Raw genomic sequence first — 23157 nt, forward strand, 5'->3', positions numbered from 1 at the left:
GACAAGTGTGAGTCCATTTGGCATTCCTTCTTGGGGCACTGGGGAAGGAGATGGCAAGTCAAGGGAAGTTAGAGTTATCCAGCCCCAATGAAGCCCAGCTGCCAGGGCTTAAGCTGAAATGATAGTCAGAGGAAGAGCTAGCAGAGAGCTCTGAATCAGATTTCAGTGGTTCCACCTCAAATGGGATTTTCTCATTGGTCTGGCAAGAGCCATTGCTGGATTTAAAGTGAAATTGAGCCATGGACCTTGGGGGACAGCACAAGATATTACAAATGACAGCTGCTTGTCTCAACAGCAACATCTGGTCAAGAGGCCTGATCCATGGCTCCTGGTATGTGAAGAATGGGGATGCTTTGACATCCAGGTTTGAGTATCTGAGGAAAGTTGTTTTAGAACAGAGCAGAGACTCAGAGGGTTTGTTCTCATTCATTACTAGACTGTGATTTTGATTCGGGCAGTGGCTTCTCTAAGCCTCAGTTTGTTAATCTGTAAACAGGAGAGTAATAGTACTTGCCTCTCAGGTTTTATTATTATTTTTTCTCCTTTTGTCAAAAGCGTTTTATAAGCTACCAAGGGCTCTAGAAATGTAGTTTTTTTACAATTGTTATTACTTACAGGTCTGAATTTCCTGCAGGAAAAGAGGATAAAGAAGTATAAGAAATAATGGGAGCTTTGCACATTGTGCAAAGTGGCAGTATTGTAGCCCATGAGGTTTATCCGAGGCCCGATTATGGCTAGTTGAAAACTTCCCAGTACCCTGCCATGATGATTTAAAATATAGTTGGCAGGGACAATTTTTGCAGTCTGTTTTGAAACTGAACTGAAAAAAAAAAAAAAACCCAGAAGGAAATAATGGGAGGAACTGAAGAAAAGAAAAAGGAGCAGAGATAACATCCTTTAAGTTAAAATTTTAAGTGTTTTTAGGCACCTGGAACCATGCTAAGAGCTATAAAAATAAGGTTCAGCGATATCACTGTGGATTCAAGGGCTTTGCACGAAATGGTGCAAAGCTGATATGGAATGGGGTAGATAGAGATGGGAGCTGGGGAGGACAGGAGTAATACCGACGGAGCATCTATGATGTCCAAGGCATTGCCGAAGATGCCGTTATCTCAGTAAACCTTTGCATTGAGTATGCACCAGCCTCATTTTAAGGAGGAGGAAATCAAGACTCAGAGACATTGAGTAACTTGCTCAAGGCCACATGGCTGGTAAATGATAGAGCTGGGACTTGTCTATCTGTAAAGCACATCTTCATGTGCAAATGAGTCAATAAAGAAAAGTACAAAGTGGCTAATTTATAGGACGTGTTATTAAAAAGGTGAAGGCCGAGAGAGAAAAAGGCAGCCCAGGCAGCTCGGTGACCGACTTCAGTCTTGTTTGCCTGGGACTTTCCCCATGTTAGAGTGAAAAGTCCTGTATCCTGAGAAGCCCCTCAGTGCCGGGCAATCTGGGCTGGTTGGTCTCCCTACAGCTGAGGGCCAGTTGCTGGCTTATTTGCTACCAGTTGGGTCATGCTGTTGCCTTGGTGAACACAGGCAGAATACTGTATCAGATGAGGACTTTCAAGGATGTGAAACAAGACAAAAACAAGACAACTCTGTAATTTTGCCTGAACAGAGATAAAAACAGACGCTGTACAACTGCAAAAATGAACAAACACCCGCCTCTCCTGGCTACCGGGAGTGACTATTCCTTCTTCTTCAATCACAACTCTAGCCCTACTTCTATCCTCCTACTCACTAAATAAAAATGAAGGTAATCATTAAATTTCCCAGTGTTCTGACAGCTTCCATCCCGCAAAGATCTCCCACTTCCTTGAGTGCTCCCTGAAATCAGCTAACACACCGATTCAGCTGAAATCAGCTAACACTCCCATAACAAGCCTTTTGTAACACCCTCTTTCTGAGATACTTCATGGATCCTTATGGTATGAGCTGTTCTCACCATCAAGAGCCAACCCAATTCTGTTTGACATCAGATGTGTTCCTGGAGGGTCTTTGACTTGAGGGCATTGATGGGGCTTACACAAGGGCAGTGTGTGAAGAAGGGCCACCCCTAACTTGTAGTGTTGTCGTTTGCTGTTTCTGGGCTAGCTAGACCAGATGCTTCTTTAAAGCAGAATCTTGTATTAAAAATAGCGTTTTTTGAGGGTTCTCACTCGCCAGGCACTGTACTAGGCTCTCTCCATAGATTGACCCATTTAATGCTCATCTGCACTTTGCAAAGTAGGTGCAATTATTCTTCTCATTTCATGGATGCAGAAGAGGAGTCTGTATGAAATTATAGAAATTGCTCAGAGTTAGTAAGTGGCACAGCCAGGATGATTCTAGAACCCTGCTGGCACCCACCAAACATTCAGTGTTTGGGGGATAAATCAGTGGCCAACATGTCTTCAAAGGAGTCACAGAAGGTCCTGGACTAATAATAAGACTAAGTCCTCCTACTCTGGTTCAGGCATAGTTTTGAACATTTGACATATATTCACTCACTTGACCCTCACAACAACTCCATGCAGTCAGTATTATTATTACTCCCAATTTACAGATAAGAAAAACTAAGGCCCAAAGGGGTATATAAAACATTCATTTAGCACTTACAATGAATAAAATGCTTTCCTGTTTTCTTTTTCTTTCTTCACAGCAGCCCTATGAAGTATTGTATTTGATATAATTTATGGTGCTGTCAATCATAAGAAACACCATTATTTTATGTGCATCAAGAAGAAAATCCTGCCAATTACATTTATAAGAAGTCCTTGCCAGGCGTGGTGGCTCATGCCTGTAATCTCAGCACTTTGGGAGGCTGAGGTGGGGGGATTATCTGAGGTCAGGAGTTTGAGACCAGACTGACCAACATGGAGAAACTCCATCTCTACTAAAAATACAAAATTAGCTGGGCGTGGTGGTACATGCTTGTAATCCCAGATACTCAGGAGGCTGAGGCAGGAAAATTGCTTAAACCTGGGAGGTGGAGGCTGCAGTGAGCTGAGATGGCACCATTGCACTCCAGCCTGGGCAACAAGAGCAAAACCCTGTCTCAAAAAAAAAAAAAAAAAAAAAGCAGTCCTTGAATTGTATCCAGTTTTCAGAGACATTAAAACCAGAGGAAGAATGCATTTTAGAACTGATGAAATGGAATAGATATTACTTATCCCCATTGTACAGATGCAGAACCTGAGACTCTGAAATGAATGCATTTCTCAAGGTCACAAAATTGGCAAAAAAGGGACTTGGATCTAGGTCCGTAAGATATGCTTTTTCTTCAGGGTTATTCTAAATGTTATGGGTATCTTTGATCTCTCCTTTTAAAGGAGGGCTTACTGAGTGTGTCTGGCTCATTGGCACCCCTGAGGCAGAACACCCTTTGGGCAAGAGAGTACTACCTGTGCTGTTCAAATTACATCTTGTGAGTGGCCAACTACCTCATCTGAATGCAGGGTGAGTTCTTCTTCTTTGCTGGCCCTGTCACCTTGTGGGAACCCTCACCTTAGCCCCAGTCCCTACACGACACATAAGCTAGCAGTCCCTTTGCTTGTGTTCTCACACCGTTTGGGACCTGTTTGCAAGGCCTGCCATGCTATCCCCCAGAACAGCCTCAATTATGTAGATAATAAACCATTTCATGTTCTTTTGGTATATGTGTGGCAATATCAGTCTTGACATCTGGACCAAATTTTGAGTGGGGCGTCCTTCCTGCTTTTGCAGAGTGGTTACAACTGGTCCCTAAGAAAAACTCAATGGAAGGCCATATCATTTAAAAGCCATTTAAAATTCTTTTAACAGAGAAAATATTAATCATGACTTCTATTTTTAAATGAAGAGTGATCTCGGCTCACTGCAACCTCTGCCTTCTGGGTTCAAGCAATTCTCCTGCCTCAGCCTCTCAAGTAGCTGGGGTTATAGGCATGTGCCACCATGCCCGACTAATTTTGTATTTTTAGTAGAGATGGGGTTTCTCCATGTTGGTCAGACTGGTCTCGAACTCCTGACCTCAGGTGATCCGCCTGCCTTGGCCTCCCAAAGTGCTGGGATTATAGGCGTGAGCCACTGTGCCCTGCAAGGACTGCTTATAAATGTAAGTTTTTTTTTTTTCTTGATGGCACATAAAATAATGGTGTTTCTTATGACTGATGGCATCTTAGATTATATCAAATACAATACTTTATAGGGCTATTGTGAAGAAAGAAAGCTGTCAGCTTCCATGTTTAATTGAAAGTCTATGGACACCTCTCAATGGTGCTTCACTGTGCTTTCTTCACAAGATCCAAAGGAGAGCTGGTGGGAAGGGACGGCCGTGAGTGGCTCCGCCATCCTGCATGGGCCAGCACATGTGAGGATAAAGGCCAGAAAGGAAAAGACCTTCCGTATTATCAGTCAGAAGAGGCAAGTCTAGAGAACCTGGATGGCTTTAAAAGGTCCTTCTGGAGTGAACGAGAGATGGAATATATAAATCCGACAGAAAAAGGAAAACATACAAAAATTAATTAGAGGGAGAGAGAGATTTTGAAATTGGAGGGAAAATAGGGAAATTAGCAAGAAAAAGAACAAAAAACTATAATGAATGGGCAGAGAGGCATGTCACATTGAGAAATGGAAAGATTAATAAAAAGAGAAGTAATTAGACAAAAAGAGGATGGTAACTAAGATAAACAATGATGTGAGGAAATAGTATTTCATATAGTAGAGGCTTTTAATTTAAGAACCACAAGATTTTACCACATGAATGTTAAAATACACCCACTTCTGGGAGGTGGTACAACTAGGATAAGCTAGTTGCTGCTTGGACACGATTCACACAGTAATTACAAGGTCGAACAACACTGTTCCCAAGACTGAATCATTAATCACCATTTCCGATGATGTTGAAACCGTAATGAGAAAACCCATACCAATGCTTTCTAGGTCAATTTCAAGCTCTGTTATAAGAGGTATGGAGAGAAATCGATGGCATATTATTTTCCCGATTCTGAGTCGACATTTCAAACAGCATAGTGTGAAAATATAAAGACAGTGCCCTTTTAAAGGTCAATAGTGATTTCCATTACAATCCCTGATTTATCATTCAGCCTGGAAGATTTATTCTAGGCTGGGATGTAACCTAAGAGTTTGCTCTACACAAGGGAAAAGCAAAGTAGAAAAAAAAACCCCACAACACTACGTAGTAGTTTAAGGGCCTTTCCCCCTTTACTCTTTCCCCTTGGAGTTCAAAAGGAAGGCACCTGAAAAGACCAAATCTTCAAACATTTACGTTTGGGTTTTTCTCTCTGTTTTTTCCAAGTGATAAAATTCTTTTTAACCCCTCCACAGAAGCTCTGCGCCCTGCCGATAGGCTGGGAGATCTGGGGAAAATGCCTCTCCTTCTGGCATTATGAAGAAGTATTTTTGAAGAATGTTAAGGGTCTCTTCCTTGCTCTTCTGTCTTCCTCCATCTTGCTTTGCCAGCCAGAGAGATCTGCTGTCAGAGAATTCCTCAGGATCTTTGGCCATCCAGGAAAAGAATAACTTCAAGACAGGGGATCTTGAGTATTTAAGGAAGGGCTATTCTCTGCAGCCCCTGCTGACTAAGGCAAGGTTCTTACTACCCTCACCTGGAGCTCAGTGGCTTGGGAGTGGTTTGGGCCAAATCAGGGAGCAAGCTGGCTGGGATGCTCTAGAGCAAGCCATGCAAAGATAGATCAATGAAAGTGATAGAAGGTTGGGTGCAGTGGCTCATACCTCCTTTGGGAGGCTGAGGTGGGCGGATCATGAGGTCAGGAGATGGAGACCATCCTGGCCAACATGGTGAAACCCTGTCTCTACTAAAAATACAAAAATTAGCTGGGCGTGGTGGCGTGCGCCTGTAGTCTCAGCTACTTGGGAGGCTGAGGCAGGAGAATTGCTTGAGCCCCAGGGGGCGGAGGCTGCAGTGAGCTGACACCATGCCACTGCACTTCAGCCTGGCGACAGAGTGAGACTTCATCCCCCCTAGCAAAAAAAAAAAAAAAAAAAAAATAGAAAGTATTATTTCATAGATTTTTTTTTTTTCATAGTTACATTACTGGCCAGTAGTAGTATTGTGGGTTCCAATACTGATGAAAAAAGGCTAAATTATTTAGGCTGCCTGAACCTCTGTTTATTTTGTTGACATGGGAGTGATGCTATCTCCTGTAATCATTAACATTGGCCTGGTGGGCTTAATGCACACAGCCAAATTCAGGCTGTCTACAGACAGCATCTGAAAACAGGTGTAGCTGAAGTCAAGGCAAGTTGGGGGTAAAAGGGAAACTCCCTTCCTGATGTTGTATTCCATGTGAGAGACTGGGAGCCCCATTAGTTTACTGGCCTCTTGGTTTCCTCCCTCACTCTGCCTGTGGGAGGTGAACTGCTGCCTTTGATCATGGAGCATGGACTCACAAACTGTGCATTTGAGACCCACACCTTCCTGCCTTTGTCCTTGGGATGAGCTGTCCAGGAAACTTGCATTCTCCTCTGCTCTCCTATGCCATAATTTTCAAGGAAAAAATTAGCTCCTCCACCCTCAAACAGAGACTGCTGAGATTTGGGGTTGAGTTTATACAATTCTAAGATTGAGTATGATGGGGTCACTTATCAAGTTTTTTGATTTCAGCTTGGTTGTTAATAAAGGTAAAATTTTGACCCTCTGACTACAGCTCCTTTGCTTTAATACTCAACTGGTTTGGAAGGGAGAAGAGAGTGCTATTTATTGTGCCTCTTTTTTTTTTTTGAGACGGAGTTTCGCTCGTTACCCAGGCTGGAGTGCAATGGCGTGATCTCGGTTCACCGCAACCTCCGCCTCCTGGGTTCAGGCAATTCTCCTGCCTCAGCCTCCTGAGTAGCTGGGATTACAGGCACGCACCACCATGCCCAGCTAATTTTTTGTATTAGTAGAGATGGGGTTTCACCATGTTGACCAGGATGGTCTCGATCTCTTGACCTCGTGATCCACCCGCCTCGGCCTCCCAATTATTGTGTCTCTTTAGGCTCCCCCAAAAGGCTGAAATTCTGACTTTCCTTAATCATCTTGGAAATTTAATACAAGTAGTTGGTAGCATGGAGAGATTCTATAAGACACTTTGTTCCATACTTGGTGGCTTCCCTCATTTCCTGAATATTTTTTATTTTTTTGAAATAGGGTCTGGCTCTATCACCTAGGCTGGAGTGTAGTGGGTGATCTTGGCTCACTGCAACCTACACCTCCCAGGCTCAAGCAATCCTCCCATCTCAGCCTCCTGAGTAGCTGGGATTACAGGCACATACCACCACACCCAGATATTTTTTGTGTTTTTTTTGTAGAGATGGAGTTTCACCACATTGCCTAGGCTGGTCTCAAACTCCTGAGCTCAAGCAATTCACCCACCTCTGCCTCCCAAAATGCTGGGATTACAGGTGTGAGCCACTGTGCCTGGCCCTGAACAAACATTTTTTGGATGCCTACAATGTATCTCGGGAGCTGTGCCTCAGCCATGAGTAAGACAGACAAAATAAAGAACTACTAGTGGAGAAAACCAGAAACAGTAAGAGGAAATTGTTATAAATTGTGATTATTCCTATGATGGAAATAAACAAGAGAAGTGAAGAGTAAGAGGAAGAGGGTGACTTTAGCTAGAATGAATTTGGTTAAAAGAAGTTCTCATCTTTGCACATTCTACCATTAATTAAAATTGTTCATGATACCTGAATGAATACAAAACTAATAGTTAATAAACATAGCGATTCCTTGATATATACTATTACAATTTTTAGTCTCCCCATAATTGGGATGTTTTTACTAGATTTTTTATGCCTTGTCATACATTCATTTATTCAGTCAATGCCTATATTATGCCAGGACATTTGCTAGGGGCTAAGGATATAGGGATGAATAAGACCTTCTTGCCAACCCAAGGAACAAACTATTTAGGAGAACCAGTGACATAAATAATTAATTATAATATGATGAGATAAGTTGTCATGAAACATAGAGTAAGGAGTGATTAACTTGAGATAGAGAAGTTGGGGAATTTCAGGCAGAGGGGAATCAGCTTCAAAAAGCAACGAAAAGCATGACTTTTCAGTGGAGCAAGAGTAGGGTGTGCTAAGGAGAGAGTATGGCCAAGGTGCCAAGATTCTGGAACACTAGAGCATTTTCAGCATTCTGCAGAAACATAGGCCCAATTCACCTTTTGCTTTGAACTTGTCTTCAAATGGAAGCTTAATAATTATTTTCATTTTAAAGGCAAACCAACCAAATCTCAAATGGGTGAAATGCCTCATCCAGGTCACATGGTTGATAAGGAGAACAGCCAGGTTAGAATGACCATGAACGTAAAATGATCTTACTGATATTGCTATTAGAGTATATAGAAAGTTAAGGTTTAGATAGGTTTTAAAAAATGTATCCCACAAAGTACATGTTCTTGTTTTGTGCAAAATTTCGGCAGAATCTTCAGAGAAGTAAACAAAATTCCATGGTTGTGGATTTATCTGTGCTTTCTAATAAAATTTTAATTTTGGAAGGGATTAATTCTCAGTTGCAACATGGCAGGCAGGCTGGGTGCAGTGGCTCATGCCTGTAATCCCAACACTTTGGGAGGCCGAGGCAGGTGGATTGACTGAGTTCAGGAGTTCGAGACAAGCCTAGGCAACATGGTAAAACCCTATCTCTTAAAAAAAAAAAAAAGAATAAAAATAAATTTAAAAAACCCCAAAAAACATGGCAGGCAAAATTTAATAGTTAAAAAGAGTGAGATTGAAAAACAAGGAAAAAAAATCAGTGTCTTGGTCCACTTTCTGTTGCTGTAACAGAATGCCACAGACTAGGTAATTTTAAAGAAAAGTTTATTTAGTTCACAGTCCTGGAGGCTGGGAAGTCCAAAAGCATGGTGCTGGCCTCTGGGGAAAGCCTTCTTGCTGTGTCATAACATGGCAGAGGGCATCACATGGTGAAATGGCAAGAGTATGCCAGCTCAGATATCTTTTCCTCTTTTTATAAAGCCACCTAGTCCCATCACGGGGGGTCCTACCCTGATGACCATGTCTAATACTAATTACTTCTGAAAGATTCCTTCTTAAAATGCCATCAACATATGAATTTGAGGATTAAGTTTCCAACAAATGAAATTGGGGAGACACAGGCAAACCATAGCAGTCAGCTTAATTATTATTTCATTTGGCCTGAGTGAAAAGAATTTCTTGCTTAAACTTTTGTTGGGTAGAGTAAAAAGACATTTTAAAAAATATCCAGGGCAGTCTTTGGTGAATAGGTCTTGGTACGTATTTAAGAAGATAATTAGAGAAAAGGAGGGGTTTAAAAGTGACTTATGTACTATCTCTACTAATTATTTTTAATAAGGAGGGATTTGTGATGCAGAGTACTATTTTTTTCTCCCTTTGCATGTCTAAAGCAGAAACAGTGCTGTGTGTGTGCTGAGGCATATCAAAGCCTGGCTGAAACTTCCTTAGCAGGTCTGGTAGTTTGATGTTAGTTCAAAGGAAACCTCCAGTCCCAAAGACTTTTAAATTTCTTTCTGCAAAATAAATTAAATGCTAAAAAGCCAATATAAACCTCTCTGTGCCTCTGTATGTGAATGACATAAGCAAGTTGTTTCTCTCCAAAGTTTTCTTTGGAAATGCATGTTTTTCTTGTGCATAGCATGTATTTACCTGATGTTCAAAATATAATGCAATCTTGGAAAGATGAACCAAGAGAATGGGGGCTGCTGCAGTAGGTGGCTCAGCTCACAGTTTTGCGCTTGGCTCAAAGTGGGGCACTGTGGGAGGTTGAATGAATGTATGCTATGCCATACTTTATTCTTTGAAGTTTTCTTTTTTTTTAAGTTACATTTTAATTTTTTTCCTTTTAATTACAGATGGAGCCTACCTATGTTTCCCAGGCTGGTCTCGAACTTCTGGGCTCAAGTGATTCTCCTGTGTCAGCCTCCCAAAGTGCTGGGATTGTAGGTATGAGTTGAAGTTTTCTTTTCTTTCTTTTTTGAGACGGGGTCTTGTTCCGTCACCTAGGCTGGAGTGCAGTGGCGCGATCTTACCTCACTACAACCTCCACCTCCTGGGCTCAAGCGATTTTCTTGCTTCACCCTCCTGAGTAGCTGGGATTACAGGAGCACACCACCATGCCCAGCTAATTTTTGTATTGTTGGTAGATGGGGTTTCACCATGTTGATCAGGCTGGTTTTGAACTCCTGACCTCAAGTGATCTGCCCACCTCAGCCTCTCAAGGTGCTGAGATTACAGGCATGAGCCACCTTGCCTGGCCACACATTGAAGTTTTCTAAAGCACACCTGTAAGCATGTCATCCCCTTCCCCAGGTGAGTAAAGAAAAACATCATACATTTGACCTATAGGTTCTGCAGGGTCTGACCCCTTCCTCACTTTCCAGCCCCACCTGATACTATCTTCATTCTTCTGTTTCTTCACCTTCCTCCTACCCAGGATCTCTGCATGACCGTTCCCTTTCTCATGGAGTTGACTTTCTGACCCCTTTGCATTGCATAACTGCTATTAGTCATTTAGATTTCAGCTATCGTCACTACTTTATACAAGTCTTTTCTGATTTCCCTGTACAGTTCAAACCTTCTACTACATGCTCCCAGACCACCGTGCACCTCCTTTTGTGGTGTCATTACCATGGCTGTAGTTACATATTTATTTGTGTGATCAGTTAATTCATATCCGTCTCCCCCACTAGACTCTAGTCTTTATGGGCCATGAGACTGTCTCTTTTCGCTCACTATTACGTCTCCTGTGTCAAATACAGATGCATTACGGGTGCTTAATAGATATTTCTTGCCTGAATGAGCAAATGAATAACAAAGCCAGTGGATTTCAGAAAAAGTTGGGTAGAAGCGGTGTGGCATAGTGGAAAGATCACTGGCCTGATGTCAAGAGCCCAGAGCACTACACTTACTAAGTCAATAAACCAAGTATTAATTTGACTTCCTATGAGCTATGCACAGTGAATACCCGGGTTGATGAGAAGACTAAGATGTCATCTTTGCCCTTGAGGGTTTCATTGTCTGCTTAGGGAAATAGACACACAAATGAGTCCTTAAAATACATTATGGTGGGTACCAGGATGAAAATATCAAAGTCATGGTGTGTGTGTATGTGTGTATGCATAAACAATAGCATTGACTTTGGCTTGGGTAATTAGGTCAGACATCACAGAGGAGGCCCCTTTCACTTGGGTCTTTAAGGACAATAGGAGTTTGCTTTTTGACTCTGGGAAAATCATTCATCCTCACTCGTTCCACAAATAATTTTGAGAATCAATCAATATGGATTATCATTTAATTTTCTGAAGACTCAGGTTTTTCATCTGTAAAAGTGGCAATGATACAATTTTTTTTGAAACAGCATCTCTTTCTGTTGCTCACACTGGAGTGCAATGGTGTCATCATGACTCATTTCAGCCTTGACCTTCCAGGCTCAAGCAGATTCTCCTACCTCAGTCTCCTGAGTCACCGGGACTACAGGCAAAAGCCACCATGTTCAGCAAATTTTTAATTTTTTTGTAGAGATAAGGTATTTGTATGTTGCCCAGACTGGTCTTGAACTCCTGGGCTCAAGGAATCCTCCCATCTTGGCTTCCCAAAGTGCTTGGATTACAGGCGTGAGCCACTGTGCCACCAGGCAATGATGGAGTTTTCCCTGCCTACTTTATAGGGCTTGTGGTGGTTTGGTATTGGAAGTGATCATCATCCTTTCCAGCCTCCATAGGGTGCCTTCCAGAACCACAGAAACTGGAAAGGTAGGCACTTCATTTCCAAGACTCTCTTGCAGCTGGGGTTACAACCATGCTTTAGGTTTCTCCTAGTTCCAATGACTCATCATATGAAAGATGGACGTTAGGTGGAAACCATTTTCTTGTTGCTTTGCTACCCAAACAGGCTGATGAACCTGGTCACAGAGGCATTTCCCCCTGCAGCAATGTTCCAGTGCTTACTACCTGGTTCTGAGGATGCTGAGAGGCATTTTCAGCACCAATGACTTCCCTACCCTTGTTTTGCAAGCTCAGTGGTATGTCCTTGAACTCAATAGTTCCAGGGGTGGCCTCCCCACTGTCCCTTGTAACTGATTCTGACAAAGTGGGGTCCAGTTCAGCAGTGTTGTCTAGGTGGTCATTCCTGGAGGCCCAGTCTAGAACCCATCCTCCTATCACTCCAACAATTTTTTAAGAGTTGAATTTTTTGGATTCAAATTTTTCTGATTAAAATAGTTAGAGTGCTGTTTTCAGTCTCCTTTTACTGAAGTCTAACTCATAAAAGGCTAGTGTGCTGTACCGGTGAGACAATTAGTTTAAAAGCACTGTTCGTTCATAATTTATTCAACAGATACTTTTCGAGTATCTACTATGACCAGACACTGAGCTTGGTGCTTGGAGATACAACAGTGAATAAGAGAATATGGTCCTTGACTCATGGAGCTCATACCCTAGGGGAGGAAGCAAACAGGAAATAAGTGAAAAACACTTAAGATAATTACAGATGGTGACAAATGTTATGAAGAAGATGTAAAAGGGGTTGAGCTGGAGGATACAAGGCAGTGGGAGGAGGAGAATTCAGAGCAGCTGGAAAAGATGTCTCTGAAGAGGTGACAAGTAAAGAAGCAGTTTTTGTGTGTGAAACACACGCACACATGCACGTGCAAATTCATATGTATAGCCAGGGTAGCAAGAATATGCCAAGCAGAGAGAACAGCATACGTAAAAGGATCAAGGCTATTGTATAAACAGTGATATTGCTGGCTTGAAGGTGAAAACTTCCTAAACTGGGTGGGTAAGCTCAAGACGACATTGTAAAGCCTGTGGTTTACTGTTGGTATTTCCTGTTGGCCCTTTCAGCTCATTCTATTACCCAAACAGCTCCTTCCACAACACTTCTGGAAACTTCTGCTGCCCATTCAATAAACTCATTCACTTAACACATATTTATGGTGCACTTGCCATGTCTCAGAGTGGTGATGTGTGTTGAGAATAGGTATGCACATAAGTAAGACATTGTCTCTGCCCTTGAAGAGCTTACAGGCTCCATCTGGGCCTGCCAATCTCCAGGTTTTAGACACTTTACTTCCTTTCTGTCCTTATTAAAATGACTAATCCTGTGGCCTCACCTTCAGAACTCACCGGAACCTGATAGCCAGGTTTCTATAAATACACTAGCAATTTAATTTCACTCTCATAGTCCTCTTAGCATATGTCGGTTGTCAAATGAATATGGCATGCAGAAGGGAATGCAATTACAAGCCCAGGAAAAGGCTTGGCAGGGGGACCTGATTTTGGTGAATTTACCAGAGTTCAAGATTTTGTCCTCAGCCTTGTAGACTCAGAGACCTGACTGGCGAAGTGTACCTGAGAGTGGATTCATCTTTCTGGGATGGGCACACATGATACCGAGTCCACAGAGAGTCATCAATGAAACCAGAAAGACTCTTCTTAATCTCCATCAACAACTATTAATGTCAAGAGAACTGGTCACTGGACTCTAAGCATGTCCTGACCCAGAACATTCTTTCCCTAAAGGCATGCTACAGGGGAAGGCACAGAAGACATTGCTTGGTAAATTTGGAATCAGTACCGGGTGTGAGTACTGTGCTTAATGACATAGTTTCTGCTTTGTGCTCTTCCTCACCAGAAAAATACTTGTTCTAGGGCTCCTTGGGCAGTGCCCAAGTCTGCCTCAGTGGCTCCCCTTTTCCATACTCCTGGGGTCAGTCAATCCCACTTCTGATTCACACTTTTCTGAATGTGTCAACAAAAGGATGCACTTACATGCTATCCTTGCCATCATTCCCCTCTTGTGCACATGGCAGACATTACTAATTGATTGTGGCTCTCTTTCCTGCTAGACTCAGAAGAAGCCTCAAAAATCCTTCTCTATGCAGCACTCCAGGGTCATTTGATTGGAAATGGCATGTTGAATGTAAAGACTTCCCTCCCTGGTTCATAAGTTAAGTTTGGTTAGAGTCTATGCTCGCTTATTATGACTTACATACCAATGTTCCATTTTATTCCCAGAGGGTAAGTTCAAATTCTCGGGGGGAAGTGTGGCCTCATGACTACCTTCATGTACCACTTCCATGAGATATTTACCGTTTTACAAGGACCCTCAATGTCTTCATTTATTCATTCCGTTAATATCTATGGAGAGCTAGTCAGTGCCAGGTTCTGGGTCTTACTGATGAACTCTGCCTTCCTGAGGCTTAGGGTTGAGGGGCCAGAACCTTGGAATGGTTAAGATAGAAACTGTAAGCAGATAGAAGAGGATAGAAACTTGAAGAAGATAGAAAGTTGAAACTTGAAGGACTGCAGAGTCCATACTGGGTTCCAACGTTCCCCCAGTGGCAGGCACCTGTTTTCCTGCTTGTCCTTTGAAACTCTGGCATCCGAACTCATTACAGATGAGTTCCTTTCAGATTATAAATTTTATTTTCTCCTTTGACTTGTGTCCCCAGGGGGCACTTCTTATTTACAAAATTATCCAATCGTGCCTGAACTTGGTTCCTGGAACACAAGGCTTTCAACAAAGTGACAATCACGTGTCCCCTTGCCTTCCAAAGACAACCACAGAAGCAAAGGTTTAAATATTCTCCTAATATCCCAATAAATGTCTGTTATAATGTATTATAATAAGGAGAGGAAACAATAAACCCACTCCAGAAGTCAAAAAGTAGTAGAACAAACAGACAAACAAAACCCCTTAGGAGGAAGTGAGTAACCTAGAAGAAGCAGAGCCTGTTGGAAGGGGAGGACCAGCTGAGTGGGTTAAAAAAGAGCGGGCAAGCAAGCTTTGCTGCTGAGCCTCCTTTGCCTGCCTCCTCCCTGCGGACGAAACAATATGTTAAGGCTAGTGGGTCAGAGAAAGTTACTGCACAGACAGCCCTGTCTGCCATCCACTCTGAGTTCCCACTGTGCAGTTCCTGCTTTCTTTGCTGAGCTCTTAATTTGGGGAGGGGCCAGCACTTCTCCTGTGTCCTGTGGTGTTCTTCTGTTGACAGGTGACATGGGGCTCAGATACTTGTAGCTGGGGGCCTCTCTACCAGTTTCCTCCTCTCCCTTCCTTACAGAAAAGTTTCTCCTTGAAAATGATGGGTATTTAGAAGTGGCCTACTTTCATGCCAAGGAAGAAAGTAAGAGACAGAGAGAGAGGAGAATGGAAGTATAGGAAAAGCGGTAGAAAGAGGCATTATAATAGAACGTTAAGGGCTTGGGTCAAGGGGTCTGACCTGGGTTCAAATTCTGACTTTGCTATTTACTAGCTTTGAGTTGCTGGACATGCTCCTTAACCTCCCCAAACTTCAGTTTCTTCCTCTATCAAATGGAGATAATTATTGATCACAAGGAGTTGTAAATGAGATGAGAGCAAAGAGCCTGGGAGGCAGCAAGGACTCAGAAATGGTGTCTGTGACAATCATGATGTCACACTGGTCCTATTGCTATTGATAATGATGATGCTGGCAACCACCTCTTGGGGCTTTGGTTTTGTTATACAAGAGTGTCTTGGACCAGGCAGTCCATGAAATCCCCTCTGGCACTGCCATTCTGACAGTCCACACTTTCATGTTGAAGAGGAACAAGACATGGTCAGTTTAAAATAAAAGACAAGCATGATTAACATTTGAATAGTACATCAGAGTTGCAAGTCACTTTTATATACATTTTCATTAGAACCTCATAGCAATTCAGTGACTAGGGGTAATGACTCCAATTTACAGACAAAGAAACTGAGAGCCAGAAAAGTCAAGTGATCCACACGAGGTCATGAGCGTTACAAAATGGCAGAATCAAGACTCATCTGTCCAACACGACCCCAGAGTGCATTTAAGTTTCCTTGAACTGGCATTCACATCTGTACCGCTGTGTTTCTCCTCATCCCCTTTCCTCTGCCTAGAGCATTCTCCCCATCAAAATGTCCCTTCCCAGATTCTATCAGTGCCTCTTCTAGGCTTTGAGAGCATGTGCTGTGTGCACGCTGCTGTCACTGCATTTCATCCCCTGTGGCTGTCTCCTTCGCCGCATGGGGCAGCCCTGTGAGACAAAACCCAGTTTTTATTTCTTTCCATTCCTAGTTCCTGTCACTTCATCTGACATGTAGTAGGTTCTCCACAAATTTTCAACCAGTGAAATGTGTATAAATGATGTGCATTGTCCATCAGCCTGGCTGGGCAAAGAGATGCATTTGATGTGGTATAAAAATGTTGGGAAATCAATCCATTTTGAAATGGCCTACATGAATCATCATTAAAAAAAATAAGACCTCAGTCTTCGAAACTTGTATAACATTTTTTTTTGAAACCCATTAAAGATAATCCCCCTTTTTGGAAATTTTGGTTGGTCACTGTTTTCAAGGTGGCATTCAGAACCAAAATTACATCTGAAGGGTTAAATTAGATGAATATCATTCAATTCCAGGTAGACCACAGACAGAGACCAGCACAAAATGATGTGTTGTGAGTGATGCGTTCGTTGGAAACATTACTTCTTTAAGGTCTGTTTTTATTTCTTTCTCATCCTGGGCTTGTGGATCATTTATTTTATCCCCTGAAGGTTTAATCAGATGGTTGTTTTAGAGTACTCTGATAAGATTTTAAATGTCACAGCTCGTGTAGGAGGAGGTGATTCAAGGTTAATGAGAACCCAGACACACTGAGTGTAAATCCAGCCTTTGGACTGACAGCCATGGGTGACAGAGACTGAAGATGCCTATGCACAAATAATGGATGCAGTTTGACCTTTACCTGTGGAAGCAAATGAGCTGACTCATTCTGAGCTAGATAGGACTCTGCTGGAATTAAAGTTTCAGGAAGATCAGCTGGTGATTAAGTTGTGATGGTCAGAGCCAAAGAATCTGAGAGCCAGAAGGGACCTTGAGGGATCGCTTGTGTAAATACATATGTGTGTGCGTGTGTGTATTATATGTGCATACACATATGTGTATTTGTGTGTATGTGTGTGTATGTGTGTGTGTATGTGTGCGTGTATGTGTGCGTATGTCCATCTCATCCCCTCTATGCTTAAGACATTTAAGCAAGAAGGATTTGCAGAGATATACTCAAGGGATTTGTGAATCTCATGAAAGTGTGTGCAAAATGTAGTGTGCATATATATAATTTTCACCATCTTCTCAAAATAGATCCCCCTATGGTGGATTATTTCTTCCCCATTCTTTATTTCCCGTTGAGGAGAAGGGTTTTTATTTTACTCCTCAGAAGCACAGAGCATGGGAATATTCCCTCCTTCACTCTCTCAGCAACCTGCTCGCTCCTCCCGGGAGTCATTTCTCTGGTTGGGAAGGCACTGAGAGTGCGCTTCTAAGTGCCTGCTTGGCTCCTCTCCAGCTGCATGGGCGTGGGATCTGTGTGGCTGCACAGGGCACTGTGTTCACAAGGGCCTCAGGCTTGGTTTAATGCCCTGCTATTGCCCTTTTGAAATTACAAACAACTTTTGAACAAGGGTCCCCACGTGTTCATTTGACACTGGTCCTTGAAAATTGTGCAACCAGTCCTGCCTGAGAGGGCACATTGTTATCTGCTCTCCAATAAGGGGATGGCTCTGCCCTTGCAAAGGGAGGCCTGAAGGTTTGGAGGAGTAAATTTCAATTTACAAGGGATGTTTTAGGAAGCTCATTTGGCGACAGAACCAAGGTTTGCTCTCCCCCAGCTCCATTGGCATGGTGGGCGTTTGAGAGGCAGCGTTGCGTGGTGGTTGTAAGTGTGGGCCACAGCTGGGCACAAATCCCAGTTCTGCCACCTACTACATATATGACCTTGGCCAAATGATTCAATTTCATGTGCCTCAGTTTCCTATCCTGTAAAGTTTGGGTAACACTATTAAATGACTTAACATATCTAAGTACTCATGGTTCCTGGAATATAGTGTTATTAATAATAACTATTATAATTTTATCACCAGGACTCCTGTACTTTACTCCTCACTTGATTTGGAATTCAGAAGAGCAGAAGAGAGTGACTTATGGGGCTCTCTAAAACCTCAACAGACCCTGTATCTTGAAAAAGATTAAGAACAGCTGTTAGTTGTTGTTGTTGTTTTTGAGAGGAAGTCTCGCCCTGTCATCCAGGCTGGAGTGCAGTGGAGTGATCTCAGCTCGCTGCAGCCTTGCCTCCTGGGTTCCAGCGATTCTCCTGCCTCAGCCTCCCAAGCACCACCATGACCAGCTACACTGTTAGGTTTTTGAAGAGTCTGTCCCTGCCCTCAGGGAGCTTGTACATTCCTAACCTAAAAACTGACACTCTGGGGTAATGGGGATAAGAACTTTATAAGAGTTAAAAACTAAATCCTCTAGGATCAGCCAGTGACAGATAAAACCCTCTCATTAAAAGAAGACTCTGTCCTGTCTTTGTAACATCCTCCAAGGGTACATGGATGGGTATTCGCCTTCCCTAGAAAATAGCTGCAAGCGTGTGTCTGAGAGGATGATGTATTTATAAGAGATTTGGTTTTCAACCCAATAAATCAGGCCTAGTGCAGTGTCCAGGCAGAGCTGTGAGCCTGTGACTGGCTTAATAATTGTCTAGAATCATCTTGATTGTTCTCTGAACTCCGAAGGGGGATGATTATTCTTTCGTGGCATTTTTTGGCCTCAGGACGCTTATGGGCTAGTGAGGCAACCAAAATGTAGGCAGGGATTAAGCAGGGTGTGCAAGGGGCTAGGGGACGCAGGCAGGAGAGGGGTACTTTGGCCAACAGGGAGAGTTTCACAGGGGAGTTGAACTCTCTTAAAGTAAGAGTAGAGTTTCCATGGTAGATGTGAGCAATGCGCTCTGTGTGTGTGTGTGTGTGTGTGTGTGTGTGTGTGTGTGTAAAATGAATCTTTTAAGAAAAGAGGAATTTAGAAATATTAATACGCAGCTATAGTTCTCATGGTGGTGATTGCTTTCACTCCGGACTCGTCGGCGCTGTAAATGAAAATCTCAATTCAAATACTCTTCCCAACAAAGACTCCCCTGCCCTTCTTTTCTCCCTAGAATGCCTTTATTTTCTTTAAAACCATCCTCACTTGTGATCCATATCCGATTTAACAAAATTTCTCCCCGGCAATTTATCTCTGGTAAATAGTTTTCTAGAGGACCATGAAGGGATAAGGATCTGAGAGGCCTTAAATGGCTTTGAAGGGCTCTGAGTGTAGATGCCAGGGGGGGAAGTGGGAAGGAAGGAAGGATGACTCAGCAGAGAGAGGCCCCGTGTGTGCAGGAGCAACACCAACAGCTGAGCCCTCAACAGGAGGCCACTCACAGCTTCCAAGGCAAGCCTTTGGCTTCTGCGGGGTGGACTTTGTGAAAAGGCAAAGAAGAAATGCCTCAGAGTAAGTCCCAGATTAGGACTCACAACATCCTGCTGAAATCTCGTGTCTACAAGTAAAACTGGTGAGGGGCCCTACTGTTCTGAACCTGCAGAAGTTTCCACACCCTGCTTAATCCCTGCCTACATTTTGATTGCCTCACTAGCCCATAAGTTTCCTGAGGCCAAAAATGCCACGAAAGAATAGTCATCTCCCTTCGGAGTTCAGAGAACAATCAAGATGATTCTAGACAATTATTAAGCCAGTCACAGGCTCACAGCTCTGCCTGGACACTGCACTGGGCCTGATTTATTGGGTTGAAAACCAAATCTCTTATAAATGCATCATCCTCTCAGACACACGCTTGCAGCTATTGTCTAGGGAAAGAGAATACCCATCCATGTACCCTTGGAGGATGTTACAAAGACAGGACAGAGTCTTCTTTTAATGAGAGGGTTTCATCTGTCACTGGCTGATCCTAGAGGATTTAGTTTTTAACTCTTATAAAGTTCTTATCCCCATTACCCCAGAGTGTCAGTGTTTAGGTTAGGAATGTACAAGTTCCTTGGGGTCAGGTACAGACTCTTCTTCAAAAACCTAACATTGTAGCAGGGCGTGGGAGGCTGAGGCAAGAGAATCACTTAAACCCAGCAGGCGGAGGCTGCAATGATCCAAGATCACTCCACTGCACTCCAGCCTGGGTGACAGAGGGAGACTCCGTCTCAAAACATTAAACAAACAAAATACAAAACAAACAAACTAGCAGCGGTTCTTACTTTTTCAAGACATAAGTTCTGTGGAGGTTTTAGAGAGCCCCATAAGTCACTTCCTGTCTTTACCTTCTGAATTCCAAATCAAGTGAGGTATGAAGGTGGCCTCAGCTAGTGAGGAGGCCTCAGTTTTGTCCCTGTGCTGCTGTGGACTTTGCCCATGACTTAGGGCAAGTGCTCTAGTTCCTTGAGTCTCAGTTTCCACATCTGTGAAGTGGTGCCCCTGTCTCACAGCAATCCCAAATTAGATGTTTGTAAATTTTCAAGAACTTTGGGTATTATTTTCCCACCTCATTATAGATTTATTCCACACCATGTAGCATGTTTGGAAGCTACCTGAAAACAGGAAGAAACTAGACCAAATTAAACAAAAAGCAAAAGAAAACCTGGGGGAGCTCTTTGAAGCCAAATAAAAACCTAGGAGAGCTTGCTGGGCGCGGTGGCTCACGCCTGTAATCCCAGCACTTTTGGAGGCCGAGGCGGGCAGATCACCTGAGGTCAGGAGTTCGCGACCAGCCTGGCCAACATGGTGAAACCCCATCTCTCCTAAAAATATAAAATTAGCTGGGCATGGTGGTGCATGCCTTTAGTCCCAAGTGCCTGGGAGGCTAAGGCAGGAGAATCACTGGAACCCAGGAGGTGGAAGTTGCAGTGAGCCGAGATTGCGCCACTGCACTCCAGCCTGGGTGATGGAGTGAGACTCTGTCTCAAAAACAAACAACAAAAAAACTCCCCCCAAAATTTGGAGAGCTTGTAACTGTGATCAGCCCTACAGCCATAAAGCCTCAGGAAAATGGCAGAAGCTCTGTTTAGGAGACCCCAGGCCTGTGTCAAAACAAAGAAGAAATGGTTTCTGTTGAAATTATATATCAGTGCTATAGTAAGGATGCCTACCTCTCTTCCTTCCTTCCTCCCTCCCATATCTTATCTGTTATGTGATGAGTATGGTGCTGAGCAAACGTAGGAGTTCACAACCCAAAGTGGGGAGAGGTCTTTAAACTTGCCACCATGACACAAGGTGGAAGTAGCTGGAATGGGAGTCGAGTGTTCTAGGTGCAACTGGACACCAAGGAAGGGGCTCCCAAGACTGAGGGCGGCAGTTGAGAAATTGTTCCCTTCATCTCAGCCGGTTTATTAAGGTTTGAGTTCATATTTTGTTAGCATGTGTTTATTTCTGTATTTATTTTTGAGATGGAGTCTTGCTGTATTGTTCAGGCTGGAGTGCAGTGGCACAATCTCAGCTCACTGCAACCTCTGCCTCCCGGGTTCAAGCGATTCCCCTGAGTCAGCCTCTCGAGCAGCTGGGATTACAGGCGTGTACCACCCTGCCCAGCTAATTTTTGTATTTTTAGTAGAGACAGGGTTTCACCATGTTGGCCAGACTGGTCTCAAACTTCTGATCTCAGGTGATCTTCCTGCCTTGGCCTCCCAAAGTGCTGGGATTATTGGCATGAGCCACCGTGCCCAGCCTGTATTTGTTTAGTCAGTATTTATTTGTAAAGTGTTAGAAATGGCTTTATACTGTAGACCTGGTGGACCACATCTGACCATTGTTTAGCTAGAGCATACACAGACACCTGACTTTTTGAGATGTTTTCCGACAAAACTCTCTCCTTGGTGCAAGGTGCAGGGAGGATGCTTCCCTTTGGCCTAAAGGATACAGTGCTTCCATGGGTTTAGGAATAGCTCATCAAACCCTGGTTTGTTCCAACATCCCCTTGTCCATTTTATGCTAATTCAATTCACTTCACTTTACTCCAACTCAATTACATTTTTTTTTTGAGATGGAGTCTGGTTCTGTCGCCCAGGCTGTAGTGCAGTGGTGCAATCTCGGCTCAGTGCAACCCCCGCCTCCCGGGTTCAAGAGATTTTCCTGCCTCAGCCTCCCGAGTAGCTGGGACTACAGGCGGCCGCCACTACACTCAGCTAATTTTTTGTATTTGTAGTAGAGAACAGTTTTCACCATGTTGGCCAGGCTGGTCTTGAACTCCTGACCTCAGATGATCCTCCTGCCTCGCCCTCCCAAAGTGTTGGTGTTACAGGCATGAGCCACCGAGCCTGGCCCAGTTATATTTAGTTCAACTCAATTTGGTTCAGAATATTTCCAAGCATTTGCAAGGCGCTTCAGGTCCAAGGACAACCAAAGCGGTTTCCTGGTCTTGACATTCTGCACTGTGGCCACTGGGTGGCAGTGTGTCACACAGAATGTTCATTCCTGGGGCTGCTGAGTGGCTCCTCCCCCAGGCCTAAGGCTCAGAGATTGTTGCCTCTTACTTGGATTTGTTTAATGTACACTTCCAAATTGAATAGACAGCTGGTATTATAGCCGTGCGTGTGCAGTATATGTGCTTAATTATACTGTGGAATTAAATTCAAAAGGGTGAGAATGTGGTTACATGTGCATGTTTCTAAAGCTGGTTTGAGTTCGCAGCTTCTGCCTGCGGCTCAGTCAAGGATGAGGAAAGTGGGGAGGAAGCCGAGGGAAGCCTCAGACCCAGCGGCAGGTGGCATCAGAAGGTTACGGTGCAAATGTGGCTTCCTGGGCCACTGACGGCCGTAGCCCTGAGGTTCCCTTCCCTGCCTGCCTGCTGCCTGAGGGCTCTTCTGGAACGATCAGATTTTTATTATTTGTTTTTTTTCCAGTATCATGGACACAAAATGGTATCTAAATGTGATTTCGATTTTGTGTTTCCATTTTATCTGTGAGGCTGAACATCTTCCACAAGTTCATTGGCCATTCCTTGTGGAGTGCATGAGGATCTCGTTTTTTATCTGCTCAGATTTCAGTGTACCCATTGTTAGTTTTTTTTTTTTTTAAACAAATGTTCTCACCTAACAAAGCCTGTCCATGATATTTTTCATACCAGCTAAGATACTTTTGGTGTCAAGTTACAAAACACTCAACTAACAATAGCTTAAATAACAAAGACGATCAGGCTTGGTGGCTCATGCCTTTAATCCCAGAACTTTGAGAGGCCAAGGCAGGAGGATCACCTGAGGTCAGGAGTTTGAGACCAGCCTGGCCAACATGGTGGAACCCTGTTTCTACTAAAAGTACAAAAAAATTAGCCAGGTGTGGTGGTGGGCGCCTG

General features: G+C 43.4%; 1 non-coding gene across 1 annotated transcript; it reads left to right on the forward strand.

Annotated features, from left to right (window-relative positions):
* Window positions 1–675: 675 nt before the first annotated feature.
* On the forward strand, window positions 676–818 carry LOC135275589 (U4 spliceosomal RNA). The gene has a single exon (XR_010343202.1). It is a non-coding gene; the product is annotated as a U4 spliceosomal RNA (small nuclear RNA).
* Window positions 819–23157: the final 22339 nt, after the last annotated feature.

This window comes from Aotus nancymaae, unplaced genomic scaffold (genome assembly GCF_030222135.1).
Source record: "Aotus nancymaae isolate 86718 unplaced genomic scaffold, 86718_ANA_hifiasm-v0.15.2.pri h1tg000016l, whole genome shotgun sequence".
NCBI classification, from domain to species: Eukaryota; Metazoa; Chordata; class Mammalia; order Primates; family Aotidae; genus Aotus; species Aotus nancymaae.